This window comes from Sinocyclocheilus anshuiensis, unplaced genomic scaffold (genome assembly GCF_001515605.1).
Source record: "Sinocyclocheilus anshuiensis isolate Anshui unplaced genomic scaffold, SAMN03320099.WGS_v1.1 scaffold603, whole genome shotgun sequence".
Lineage (NCBI taxonomy): Eukaryota > Metazoa > Chordata > Actinopteri > Cypriniformes > Cyprinidae > Sinocyclocheilus > Sinocyclocheilus anshuiensis.
In genome coordinates this window covers 762,294-770,998 of record NW_015551055.1, presented here as the reverse complement: position 1 = coordinate 770,998, position 8,705 = coordinate 762,294, and the positions used below count along the sequence as shown (strand labels likewise).

The 8,705-nt window shown below is 35.6% G+C and overlaps 1 protein-coding gene across 1 annotated transcript in view; it reads right to left on the bottom strand.

Moving 5' to 3' along the window:
• Positions 1-1,969, bottom strand: part of LOC107661964 (pyruvate carboxylase, mitochondrial-like) — a 211,738-nt gene extending 209,769 nt beyond the window's left edge. Inside the window, exon 1 of the mRNA XM_016451788.1 lies at positions 1,741-1,969. The gene's annotated coding sequence lies outside the window, so the exon portion shown is untranslated. The remainder of the gene's footprint in view (positions 1-1,740) is intronic.
• Between the last annotated feature and the right edge of the window lie 6,736 nt (positions 1,970-8,705).

The following is an 8,705-nucleotide window of genomic DNA, read 5'->3' as shown; positions in this document are numbered from 1 at the left end:
GGCCCTGTGTGTGTATATGTGTGTGTGTGTGTGTGTGTGTGTGTGTGTGTGTGTGTAAATAACATCTAATAATAATAATAATAATGCCCACAATATATATTACAATATACACAACAATACAATTGGTTATATTTTGTCTTATATTATGTATTTTATATTATATTTTGTGTTATATTTTGTAAATTTTCCCTTTAAATTAGGTACATTCCCAAAGTTTAGTTTACTTTGTTTTGTTTTGTTGTTTTGGCTTGGTTTACAACTTTGTTTATCAAACACACAATGTGGAGAACGTGTAGCCTTTAACCCCCCTCACTGAACCAATTCAGGCACTGTGACTGAGTCTCTGTGGATGTGTAATACGTGAGCACTGTTATCTCCCTGTCAAGAACAAATCCTCCTTTGATGAGGTTTACGTGGAGAGACGTGTTTAAAGTTGGGGGTCTTCTTCTTTGTTTGTTTCTCTGTGGTGTTTTGTAATCATTTAAATATCAAACAACACCAGACTGAACTCTGTACAGGGTATTTTATCCTCTCTGGAGTTGAATGATGAATAAGTTAATGATAACAAGATACAACTGATTTGCCAAGTTGCTCAAATACCATTCCATGTCAAGAAGATGAAATCAGATATACTGTCACACAAGTGGCATTTTATTTTGATCGTTCAGGTAGTACAACTCTATTCTATTGTTCTTTTGCAAACGTGTCTTCAAATAAATGTGCTGCTAATATGTCCTTAAACCTGCAAGAACAACTGAAAGAGTTTATGTTGCACAGTCCTGCACCAAAAAACTAACCAAAGGTCACGCAGTCCATGTTCAAAAAATACAGTGTTAAGATCCAAGTTTACACACAGTTTATGTATTCCACTGTCCTGTATTCCTTCCTGAAACAATCGTGCATGTGCATACTTACATTTTCACTTTCACTCACACACAGACAAAAACTAAATAAATGTTGGACTGATATTAAAATAGTGTCTATTAAGCTGATAAGCCAATAATTAGTTGTATGTTGTGGCCAATAAAAAATAAATGGATGATATTAAAATTCCATTAAATTTTGTATAATAAATTAAAATACTAATAACTAAAATTAGTCATTTTAAATGTTACAAAGGAAATTTAGGCATCACAAAATTACTGTATAATGTGCAGCATAAAAGTGGATTTTCATTTAGAAATTTGATTTAAATATTACATGTAAGTCTCATAAAATTATTAGCGTTTTTAAAGATGAACTATAAGTGATCATTATATGAGGTTAAAGGTAATATAAATAGAGAAATAGAGAAAACACAAGCAATTAAATATCCTAAATTGACCAACATATATCCAGTATCAACCAATATTGGCCAATATCTGATATAGTACCAATACATATATTGAGCAACCCTGACACAACTGGCATTTGGATGGTTGTAATTATGACCAAATCCTCATGAATGAAAATTCACTGAAAACACATTAATCTGACACAGAATACACTTACGTTTAAGAAATGTTCAAGAAATTTTCTGAACACACACACACACACACACACACACACACACACACACACACACTCACACACACACACACACACTCACTCACTCACATCATGATACTGACATAGTAGTAGTTGAACCACCACGTGCACATGATCTCTGAATACACACACTTCAAAACAAAGTGTAACATGTAAAGTATCTAATACATTTCCAGTCATTTATCACACCAGACCACACACAGCTGTACTCACTTGTCCAGTCAAGCCCAGATTCAGTCCAAAGTCAGAGCAGGTGTCAGATGTAAACAAATGAATGGGCCAGAAAGTTCTGCCGCAGTCCTGTGATACAATGAGCAGATCCAGAGAACGGAGAGTTGTGACATGCACCCAGGCGTCTACACTATCATGTACACAGTCAGAACTGCTCTTCTGTCACACTGGCTGTGAGACTGGAAGGACTGGATCCTGTTAATCTCTTTCAGTCTCTGTTTTCATCCTCTGATGATTACGTAACACTTACACACCCCCGTGCATATGGGTCAACCACAGGCGCTATGTTTCCACTAGCAAAGAGCAGCAGGATTTAAAGACTGAGATGGGAGGGAGGGATGGATGGATGGGGAGGAGGGGGAAGAGAAAAAATGATAAACAAAGTATTGCTGAATGTTGTGCATTATATGAAGGAAATGTAACTAAACACAAGAAAAAGTTGATTTTGAGTTCCCCTAATTATAAGTATTGCTGAATGTTGTGCATTATATGAAGGAAATGTAACCAAACACAAGAAAAATATGTTAATAATAATATCTTATAATTAGGGGAACACAAAATCAGATTTCCCAGGTCCTGTGATGCGGTGCGACCCATGGATCCAAACAACACTCCAGCTTTTAACCCCTTCTCAAGCAGCCTCCATTTTGACAAGGGGACATACAGTAAATTACATATTGTAATCCATTGCAGTATATCTCTTTGTAAATAATGGCAGCCACTGCATCCCAAATTGCATACTCTCTAAGTAGGTATTTCTTTTAATTAAGGAATTACTTTGTGAAAACAAGTATGTGCAATATAAGCTGTGTCTTTCAAAAGCTGAATTTGAAAACTGTTCTTCATTTCCCAGGCCATGAAAGATCCAACTGATTGATTTTTTTGCAGCCTGGACTATCCCAAGATTCACTGCACGCTGGTGACAATATGACCTTTTGGGAGAAAATGGCAGATTACACTTTTAAATTTAAGTAAATAAAATAGCTTGATGATTCAGTCATGGACAGTGGTTCCACATGAAGTTATCTGGATATGTCTAATTTTAGATTAGTTTACTTAGTTCACTTTAATCCTACATTAAGTATAGAGTAGAGATGACATGTATCCATTGTGTGGAAACATGCTTGACACTTCACCACAATGGTAACTCACCCAAAAACACCCAACATAAAATAATGTATTTTAAAATGCCAACATAACAGAACATTAAATGTTAACAATTCTCCCTATTTTCTTATGTTGCTAAAATGCTGGGAAAATGATGGGAAGTGTAACATTTATTTTGAGCTACTAGATTGAAACATGTTTTTTCAAAATGAAAACATCAAGTTGAGTCACAAAGTAACCATCTCAAGTCAGTTTAGCATGATGCAATCATGTTTTAATGAGAAACCTGATACAATAGTGTTACATCCAAATGAATTGCTTAAATTAAGTGCACAGCATCATTTTTATTTTTTATTTTATTCATTTTTATTAGTATTATTATTTATTTATTTATTTTTGGGCAATATTGGGTTTCAACGTAGTGGAATTTAGACAGGTTGTGAACCCTGTTTTGTTTTCAGACATTTCAATATAACTTAAAAAAAAGTCCAGTATAAATGTTACTGCTGCTTGTCAACAGCAGCTGACAAGAGCAATCCTCTGTATGCTAGACCCTCCCATTTAACAACACCAGGGGCCAGTTGCATAAAAGATTTAGTCTAGTCTTAAAAGTTAGCCAGCTAATTGTTTTCTTTAAGACTGGGGCCAGTTACATAAACATAGCCACTATGTTAAGACTGTGTCTTAAGAAGTAGTTTGACCAACTAGTAGCTAGCCAAGAGGTAATGCCTTAACATAATGGCTAAGTTTATGCAACTGACCCCAGGTTTTACCTTCACAGCCTTTAAAGCCACGTCCTTTGAAGGATGCAGCCTCAGAATTGTCATGTGACCTACCAACATCAACCTCAGTGCCATTCACAAATCCTCTCTCCGTGGCCTCATGGGATAGTAAAGTGCCCATCCGATTCACACTTCAGAATCTTGCCAGAAGTAATAGGTAATCTGGGTACTTTTTGCCTATACTGTATTATTAATACTGTGAATTCGGACATACTACTCTTTTACATACTGTTTTTTTTTACATACAGTCTTCTAGTCTGTGATTTTGAATGCAGTCAATAAGTTGCCTTCATTTGAAACCATTTTAGTTGGCAGAGCAATAACAGAAAAAGCAACTAACAATATTATGTTTAAATGTAAGTTACTCAGTATCAGTTTCTTGTTTATGAACTGTTGTATATATAGTAATATCACAATCTTGTTGTTGGTCTGAATGTCAGCACATTTGTGATGTAATTTGGCCAGACAGGCACGAGACTGAATGCTCCGCCAACAAAACAACAGCACTCTTGTTCACGGGATATGCTTAATTATGGGGCGTTATGAATTGCACTATATGCATCAAGTAGTGTGTATATTGGTGTATCTAATTTGACTTTTTTTTTTCCAAAAATAATAACAACACAGGCTAAGGCCCTTGTTCTTCAGAAACAGTGGTGAATGGTTATCCTGCTGCACTGATAAGGCAGTGAACTAATCATAGAAAAACAGGTTTTATAACCCAGTTTATCTCATGCTTGTTGTTCTCATGTAGAGGTGTATAGATTACTCACCTATCCTTATGTTAACGGTAAAATTTCTCACTTTCATCTCTTTGTTTCAGTTACAGTCTCACTTATTCTTACACCCTCTCTTATCTTTCTTTCTATTTCTCTCTCTGTGAGTGCATTTGTTGTCAGATGACGACAGCTTTTTTTTTCAGAATATTGTTTTGACTAAAACTTCACACTCCTAAAACAGAAATATATTAATCACACAGTCTCTCCATATCACATGTCAGAAAAAAAACAGAGAAGAAAAATACCAAGGCAGAGAGAAAGAAAGAGATAGAGAGAAAGAAAATAATCATAACAATAACATTAATACTATAATAGGTTCACACCGCTTTCAAGCTGTGTCTGCAGAGTTTTAGCAAAGAGAATTTAATGAATTTGTGAAAAATTACAGTAAGAATGACAACTGCTTTAAGTGTGTCTGTACTAGACAGAAAGCCTCTTATTAGGTATTCATGACCTTTTTACTGCAACAAAACTAAGCTTAAATGTATGACGCTATGGAATAGAAATAGGAATAATAGTATGGACAGAAATATTTGCATAAACATTACTAACTAATAGCCTTCCTGATTGTGTCACCTAAACAATGTTTTTCCCTCCAATAGGATCATGGATTCATGATTATAACATTGGTCCAATGTAAACAGACAACTTTCTATGCTGGAACACGCGACATAAACAATACGCTGGAAATGGCAGAAGATATCTCTTGTTCCCTTTCATGGGAACTAGCCCAGGAAGAGCAGGAAATGGATGAAGAGAGCGAAGAAGCTGAGGCTGAGCCGTCTCAATCCTCCTGCCCTGCGTATGATGAGCTTTTAAAGGTTATGGATCGTGCCACGGTGAGGCTTGACTTGCCGTGGAAGCGAACTAAGGAAGTGACGTCGCGAGGTCGTCTCGAGGAACGTTATCTTTCTGGCCATAACCCTCCAGCTCAGGTGAGCCTCCCTTTCCTTCCTGATCTCCATACTGAGATCGAGAAGCAATGGACTAGGATAAGTCCTCGATGAGGCCCCCTCTGCCGGGTTCAGAACCTGGTGCTCGACTTGCAGTGTGTATTTCACTCGTCGATGTTCCCTACTCAGGGAACCATGGTTATATAAGTAACCTGAGACGTTTTCCTTGTTCTTTATTGAAGCTGTTGGCTTTATATTGTTAAAGGAAAACCCGCATAAAGATAAGAGTAATGATAAGGAGGCACTCAAATAATTAAATACTTAAATATATGGCATGGTAGATAAAATACTCCATCTCCACTGTACATTTAAAAAAAAAAAATACACCAAAGATTAAGCTGTAGAAGTTCCACGTGCTTTTTGTGAAATCACAAGCCATGTGTGTATCTTATCATACTCAAAGTCTTTTAATCAAGCATAGCCTTTAAATCAGTGGAATCCAATGGAAAAGAGAGAAAAGAATGTCAGTAGGCAATGTGTTCATTTTATTGCAGCACATGTAAACACAGAGTATCATCTGCCAAGGCCAAGCTAGCGATGTCAGAGGCATGTCCAAATCAAATAGATTGCCACACTGGCCAACAATCCTCTTTAATCTTTAGAGTGTGATGATGCAAAGCTTTCTGCACAAGAACATTCATGAGGAGCTCAGATAATCAGAGATGTGCATAGAGTGCCCATAAAATCTTTATTTTAAAGCAGAAATTAAAGGGGTCATGAATTGAGTAATCAAATTTACCTTGATCTTGTATCATATAAGTTGTCACTACACTATAAAAAACTTTCTGTAAGTTTCAGAACTCAAAACGTCTTTATTAGCCCAAAACCAGCTTTTATTGAAACTAAGCTGCCAGAACGTTTGTGACGAAAGACCTCTGAAAAAGATCAACACCAGCATCTAGCTATGTCACTGCCTCTTTAGCCCCGCCCACTATATTTTATAATAACATGTTTACCCTGTGTTACTATTGCTTTGTCTATTACAGATTGTTTGATATGTACTGAGTATTTATACGTTTTTAACCAAAATGACCCATATTCTTTTCAGAGTACATCATAGCAGTGTCCATCTAGTATTTTTATATGCAAACAGTTACCCAGTCATAGAATAAAAAAAGTTACAATACAACAAATGATTACTGCGCTGCAACCTTGTGTTTAATAACCCTCTGGTGTTGTTTGGACATTTTAGACCATTTTATGAATTTTAGAAATGTTTTGAATTTTTTTTAAATCGCTACTTCATTGCCATGTTGGATTTTTTCTTTTTTTTTCTTTTTGGAAAAACATGTACAGAAGAATCATTCACAATAATACAAGAATGCACATTAAAAAATTAGGGTCAATTTTGATTTCATGTTGACTGTTAAAGGAAATTATTTTATTGATTGAGCTGTCCATGACAAACATACACTCTCCCTGATACTTCACATAACACTTTGACCCTTGACCCTGAGTTCAAATCCATAGATTACCTTTTATAGAATGCCTGTAATTACACGATTTTGAGAAAGACTGTTCAGATTTGGGTAACACTTTATAATAACTTTCATTAATAAATCATTAACAAACATTATATAATGCTTAATGGACCATTAGTTAATATATATTCAAAGAGTTAGAAACGTGATGTGCTTGTTAATGTTTGCTAATAAACTTATTAAACATTAGATAATGTTCAAACAAATCATTATTTCATGTAAGTTAAAATACTTACAAATGTCATTAAACTTTAAATTCCATATGATCAAGCACTTATTGAAAATCTACAAATAATTATAACAGATGTTATAAAATGCTTAAAAGCTTGTGTTAATGCACAGAACTTTTGCTACTACTGAGGTATGATACGGGTAAGGTTAGGGACAGGTTTGGGTAGGTTTAAGGGTTGGTTAAAGTGTCAATAGTGTACAGGGGTCAGTTTGATTATTATAAGGGAACACGGTTCAATCTGTTTATATTATATTGTTTTGATAAATGAACAAGTATTTTCTTTTAAACAATGATTTGTTTCCCCTGCTTATTTATGATTCAAGGAATATCCTGTTTAAAGGGGTCATATACGGTGGCCGAGAAGTGCAAAGCAGATCACAATTCTGAAAACAAAATAACAAATTACAAACGCAAATGCAAGTCTAAAAAACAAAATAACAATTCAGAAAGCACAACAACAATTCAGAAAACATTATAACAAGTCAGAAAACACAATGACAAATCCGAAAACAAAATAACAAGTCAGAAAACACAAAGGCAAATCCGAAAACAAATTAACAAGTCAGAAAACGTCTCGGTTAGTTGTGTAACCCTCGTTCCCTGAAGGAGGGAAAGGAGCCCTGGACGGAAGGCGTGGACTACCTCTCCAGGCGGCGGCACTTTGTGGGCAGAGCTGCATCGTACTGACGTAACGTCGAACGTGACTGACTGAAAGGGAACACAAGGACAAATCAGACGTGGTAGAAAGTTCGGAGATGGTATTAAAGTAGCTCAGTTTAAATGTATTGTATGAATTGCCCTTACTCGGGGATGCAATACGGGGTGTATATTTACATTTAGTTAAAAATGGCTGTGAATCATCAGCTCCAGTGGCATAAATGGATAAGTGCGTGTTCTTGACTTTTTGACACGATCGACCCGGGTTCGATCCCACCTTTTGCCGAACTTTTTTTTTCTCCCTGTTCAAATCTCGTATCACATCGTAAAGGCATTTATTTTCAATAAAAATTAAGGAAATAATCAAAAAGTTGAAAATAAAATATCGGGTAGGGTTAGGGTAGGTGTAGGGAGGGCTTTATTGTACCAATAAGGTGGCATCCATTTAATAATTAAAATTATAATTATAATTTACACTCAATACGTTATTATTGCATACTGTTTTATAATGTACTACAATACTGAAGTGCAGATAATTGCCACTATTTGCAACAAGTAGTATACTTGATAGTAGAAATCCTGCTATTTTAACATAGTGTAAATAGGTATTTGCACTTAGTGTAAATAGCATATTGCTAAAAATACTGCTATTTTCACTTAGTGTAAATAGAATCCATTGCTAATAGGAGATTTGAAAAGGGAGGGGGGAAAAAAGTTCGGCAAAAGGCGGGATCGAACCCGGGTCGATCGCGTCAAAAAGCCAACGACACACGCTTATTATCCATCTGCGCCACTGGAACTGATAATTTACAGCCACTTTTAACTAAATGTAAACATACACTCCGTATTTTTTATTCCATAGTAAGGGCAATTCATACAATACATTTAAACTGAGCTACTTTAATACCATCTCCGAACTTTCTACCACGACTCTGCTGTTCTTCGGCTGGTTCTTC